Source organism: Larimichthys crocea, chromosome XXII (genome assembly GCF_000972845.2).
Source record: "Larimichthys crocea isolate SSNF chromosome XXII, L_crocea_2.0, whole genome shotgun sequence".
Classification (NCBI taxonomy): Eukaryota; Metazoa; Chordata; class Actinopteri; family Sciaenidae; genus Larimichthys; species Larimichthys crocea.
Window position 1 is genome coordinate 7,885,506 of NC_040032.1, and position 6,439 is coordinate 7,891,944.

Genomic DNA, 6,439 nt, shown 5'->3' on the forward strand with positions numbered 1-6,439 from the left:
CTTGGTTCCTCCAGGTTCTTCCTGGTTCCTCTTGGTTCCTCCTGGTTCCTCGTGATTCCTCCTGGCTCCTCCTGGTTCCTCCTGGTTTCTTTGGTCTCCAAAAGTAGATTGGGATCCAGAGCTTTCATGTATCAAGTTCCTCTCCTCTCTTAAGACTTTCTTTTTTGATAGAACTTATAGTTAGTCCTGGATCAGGTGATTCCTGGATCAGGTGAGTCCTGAACCATCTCTTAGTTATGCTGCTATAGGACTACACTTCCTTTGATGCACTGGGCTCTTCTCATGTTACTAACTTAACTTCTTCCTCAGAGTTTTTGTGCGCTCTCTCGTCTCATCAGGTCCTCATGGATTCATCAGATCTCCATCACAAGTTATAGTTTTCATTATTTTATTGTTGCAGTTCATCTTTGTCTCTGTAAACTGATCTGGTCTCTGCAGATGTGGGTCCACCATGATCCACCATGGTCTACATTAATCCACCAATTAAATTAAATTAAATTAAATTTTATTTATATAGTGCCATATCATAACAAAAGTTATCTCATGACCCTTTTCATACAGAGCAGGTCTAGACCGTACTCTTTATAATATTATTTACAGAGACCGACAGTTCCAAGCAGTGAGTGAGCACTTGGCGATGGTGGTGAGGAAAAACTTCGAACAGACCCAAGCACATCAGTAGACAGTCATCCACAACAAGGGGTGTAGACAGATTAATAGAGACAGAGAGACACAGATGCTCAGCAGCAGCAAATCATCAACTAACTATAAACTGTGATGGAGATATGGCAGCAATAATGACAGTAGTAATATGTGTAGTGGACGTCATGCAGGACCACAGCAGCAGCCACGATCCACGAGAACCTGCTGGACGACAGAGACAGAAACTCCAGGGAAGAAGTTTAGTTAGTGACATGCATTAATGAGACATGTATGTTTACAGAATGTTTCCACCACGATCAACATTGATCCACATTGATCCAGGTTCTGTCTCTTAAAGGTTTTTCCTTTGTTTGTTGAGTCTGTAAATAATATTATGAACAGTTCGGTCTGATGTCAGTCAGGAGAGAACTGAAGTTTGATTTGGAGATTTAGAAATAAAACTGTGAACATGTCATCAGGGTGAAGGCTGAGACAGATGTGTCCTGTCTGCACTGAGCAGGTCCGGAGGGTCGTGGATGGGCCTTGTGGGACAGGAGCTGGTGGTGCAGCAGAGACACAATAAATATCATGTTACATGCTAACCCCATGCACACCATCACATGACACTGAGAACATGGAACATGTGGAACACGTCTGTCAGTGAGCTGCTTTTACTGCAACTTCCTGTCACGTGACACCGCCAGCTGAAGCAACATCATGTCTGAGTTGAACATGCTTATATGTCTGCAGGACAGAACACGCATGATGATCAGAGATGTAACTCTTAACAGAACTGGGACAGAACACAGCAGAACACAACAGACCACTTGAGGTCGTTGACTCACTGATTTGTCTCTGAGTCCTTCAAACTGAAACCTGATGAACAAACAGTTTCTCTGCTCTGCAGCTCATTGACTCATTTTAATGCAATTAAATGAAATTAATTAAAGACAGATCTAATGAAGTCTTTGACAGCATGAAGCAAGAAGAAGAAGAAGAAGAAGAAGAAGAAGAAGAAGAGAGTCTCCTTCTGTCATCTCGACTCTCACAAATAAACCTGATGACCTTTTCTATATTCAGATTAACTGACAGAGTGAAAACTCATCAGCTGCAGAGCTCTGATTTTATCCAAATTGTGACCTTTAAACAACATCTCGTCCTTTCACCCTGTAACCAAACACCATGAATAACACACTGATCTTCACCCTGAACCTCTCCCCCGACAGAACCATCAGAACCGTGGTGTTTTGGTTGTGTCCTGTTCAGATTCTGGATCAGATTGTGGAGGTCTTCAACTTTAAACCGTTTGATTAATTTCATGGTTTTATTATTTCACTGATAAACAGGTTTCTTTGTTACAAAGTTGAATGTTAAAATAAAAAGTTCTGGAGGTTCTGGATGTGGTCTCATCAAGACTCAGTTTTGTGGTTTTCAGTCACCTGCTGCCTTTATGTTAGGGTCAGAGTCTGAGACCAGCTGGACTGAAGGTATCAACACATCCCCCCTCCTAGTCTCCACGTCTCCCCTCCTGGTCTCCACGTCCCCCCTCCTGGTCTCCACGCCCCCCCTCCTGGACCACCCTGAGGACTCACCCTCCTCCTCCAAATAATTTTGATCATAACAATCATTAAATGTTTTTTTCATTCACCAGCTTCAGTTCAAACTTTCTTTAGTTTCTGTGAATTTAACTTGATGTCTGTTGGACTGAACACGTCTTTCACGTCTCTCCTCACCTCGTCTCAGAGTCTCTGGAGGATCAGACCTCCACCTCCTCTGGTCCCAAGTCTGTTTGGGCATCCTCCCTTCAGTTCTGGTCTCAGGTCTGTTTAAAGCAGGACAACATCTCCCCCGATGAGCGACCTCAATTACAGAAACAGATGACAGGTTCACTCCTTCTTCTTCTTCTCTCACAGACATCCATTATCGTCATCATCTTGATCACCTTCACCATCATCATTAACATTAATTCTCTCCATCTGTAAACATTCATGTCTCATTAATCATGTCACTAACTAAACTTCTTCCCTGGAGTTTCTGTCTCTGTCGTCCAGCAGGTTCTCGTGGATCGTGGCTGCTGCTGTGGTCCTGCATGACGTCCACTACACATATTACTACTGTCATTATTGCTGCCATATCTCCATCACAGTTTAGAGTTAGTTGATGATTTGCTGCTGCTGAGCATCTGTGTCTCTCTGTCTCTATCACAGGTTCCACTGCTACTGTAATCATTTACAGTCATGTGATCATGTATTTTTATCAGTCCATTGTGAATTCATTGTCATTTTATCAGTCATTGTAATTCATTGTCATTTTATCAGTCATTGTGATTCATTGTCATTTTATCATTCTGTAATTCATTGTCATTTTATCAGTCATTGTATTCATTGTCATTATCAGTCATTTAATTCATTGTCATTTTATTAATCATTCATTGTATCATTGTCATTTTTTCAGTCATTGTAATTCATTGTCATTTTTATCATTCATTGTAATTCATTGTCATTTTATCAGTCATGTGATTTCATGTCATTTTATCAGTCATGTAATTCATTGTCATTTATCATTCATTGTAATTCATTGTCATTTTATCATCATTCAGTGAATTCATTGTCATTTTATCAGTCATTGTATTTTGTCATTTTATCATCATTGTAATTCATGTCATTTTATCATTCATTGTTATTCATTGTCATTTTATCATCATTGTATTCATTGTCATTTTATCAGTCTGTTAATTCATTGTCTTTATCAGCATTGTAATTCATTGTTCATTTAATCAGTCATTGTAATTCATTGTCATTTTTCAGTCATGTAATTCATTGTCATTTTATCATTCATTGTAATTGTCATTGTCATTTTGTCATTCATTGTAATCATTGTCATTTTATCAGTCATTGTAATTCATTGTCATTTTATCAGTCATTGTAATTCATTGTCATTTTATCATTCATTGTAATTCATTGTCATTTTATCAGTCATTGTAATTCATTGTTTTTTCATCAGTCATGATCTTCTCAAGTCTGTTGGTGTCGCTGGCTGATGCTGCTGCCCCCAACAAACAACAGCAAAGAAGATTGCACTGGCAACAACAGACTGGAAAAGATCTCCAACATCTTGCTGCACACATTGAAGGGTCTCAGTTTCCTCAGGAAGTAGAGTATGCTCATCCCTCTTGTACACAGCCTCTGTGTTAGATTTCCAGTCCAGTCTGTTGTCGATCACCACTCCGAGGTATTGTAGTCCTCCACCTCCTCCACCACCCCCTCTGACCTTAGTGGCTGTGAAGGCGTCTTCTTCCTCCTGAAGTCGATCACCATCTCTCTGTTCTTGTTGATGTTCAGCCTCAGATGGTTCTGTTCGGACCACTCTACAAATCTGTCTATCAGTGTCCTGTACTCCCCCTCCTCTCCATCTCCTATAACACCGACAGCTGAGTCAGCAAGAACTTCTGCAGGTGACATGACTCAGAGTTGTACTTAAGTCGGTGGTGTATAGGATAAAGAGGAAGGGAGAAAGCACAGTCCCCTGTGGAGCCCTGTATCACTGACCACCACATCAGACAGCCCAATCCCAGACGGACAAACTGTGGCCGGCCTGTCAAGTAGTCAGTAATCCAGGAGATCACTGCGTCGTCAACACCCATCACCCGCAGCTTCTCACCCAGTAGCAGAGGCTGAATGGTGTTGAAAGCACTGGAGAAATCAAAGAATGTGATCCTCACTGTGCCTCCCCCACCATCCAGATGCATATGGGCTCGTTGCAGCAGGTAAATGACGCGTCATCGACTCCTAAATGGGGCTGATAGGCAAACTGCAGGGGGTCCAGAAACGTCCTCACCTGTGGCCTCAGCTGGGCTAGGACCAGTCTCTCCAGGACTTTCATCACATGAGATGTGAGGGCGATTGGTCTGTAGTCCGCTGGGTCGGATGGCCTCGGCTTCTTGGGGACTGGAACCAGGCAGACGTTTTTCACAGCATCGGGACTTTCTCCTGACTCAGGCTCAGGTTGAACAGATGTCTCAGTACAGGAGACAGCTGGTTAGCACAGGTCTTCAGGATCCTAGGTGTGCTGCCATCGAAGAAGGAGTGAACGGATGAGGCGTGTTTAAGTACATGTGAAATGGAAATGGGATGAATCCAAGGCATGGACCTTGTTCCTGAACCGAGTTATAACTAACCCTAACCCTAAATTCATTACATCCTCACAATGTCACAACATCACACTGTCACAACGTCTGATCGTCTGTTTGTTTTTGTCAGTTGTGTTTTTATGATGGAGGAGTCGGTGTTGGAGTTAACAAACATCTCTGTCCGAGAAAGGATAAAAGCCCTCGGCTGCATCTTAACCTCTCTGATCGCTTTCATCCGTTCATCCCCATAATTCTGCTCTCTTAGACATTTCTCTGTGTTCTTCCTCTGCACACGTAAATCCATTAGGTTACATAATGTAGCCGCAGAGCAAACGTCTGTCTTTATGTTTCAAGAGATGAAGTGCTTTTGTGTAAACCTCGACCTGACCCGATCTGATCTGACTGAAGGCTTTTAAAGTGTGACCACCGGTCCTGAACCACTCAGAGGACTAAAACCAGTCAGGGATCAGCTGACACCTGAGACTGACGACCTCTCCATCTGTCGCTTTGTGTCTCTCACTATGAGCTCCTTCACAGAAACATTTCCTCCTCCTCCTCCTCCTCCTCCCCAGAACACCCCTTCACCTCCCTCCATCCCTCTTTCTTCTCATCTGAAGGATCTGAATATTTCTTCTTCACATTACTGAGAAAATATTTGTTTGTAAATTTAATCATTTCTGTCTTTGGTCCATGTGTCGTTTCAATAAAGTTTAAACAGCAGAAGAAATAGTTCAAGACTTCCTGCTACACGTCCAAGCTGAGGCATGATGGGATATCTGAGGACAGGTGCAACTAAAGCACAAGGCCTTCTGGGAAAGAAAATGAGGTCAGAGACTGTGAGGACAAGAAGGAACCAGCTGGACGAGCCACTGAGGATGATGATGGTCTACGTCTGGATGAAGGACTTAAAAGCTCATGAGTTCACCTTCAGATGTCTGATTTAAACTTTTTCAACTTAAACAAACATTTGAATAATGAAAATAAAATCATTTTTATTGTAACAGGTTATTGATCAGTGATCAGTTTGTTTGTCTCATCACACAAGTTCAATCTCTTTTCCTCCTCATCCAATTAGCTCGAAGTATTTTCTTTGATAAATGTCAGAACAAATTATCATCAGAGACTCACACGGAAAAAATAATCTTCGTCATCATCAACTTCAGTTATCATCATCATCATCATCATCTTTATTCAGGTACATTCAGGTGAGTCTGAAGGTCACTAAATGTCACTGCACTCTCTCTCTGTTTCTTTAAAGATTATTTGACGATGTGTAATCATTTATAATCTGTAATAACGTTTCAGGTTTGATTTCTTCACATCAGATGAAATCTCAGATTTTCTACTTTCAGACAGTTTAAAAAATTTAAAACACTGAAAATCATCAACAACCAGATTCATCATGAAGTCTAACTAATTATTCATAATTATTATTATTAGTAATTAAAGTTTAAATGAAGTTTGATCAGTTTGACAAAGAAACATGAAATCACCTGAAAATATCAGAATACGTCCTACCAGACAAACCAGAACATCATTGTTTATTTTTTTATGTAATAAACTTTTTTTATTCAATACATTTTTAATAAACGTTTTTAATTACTAATTATTATGAAATATTATTATCATATCATGTCCAGGCGAGAATATTTTTATTAAAATGTACTG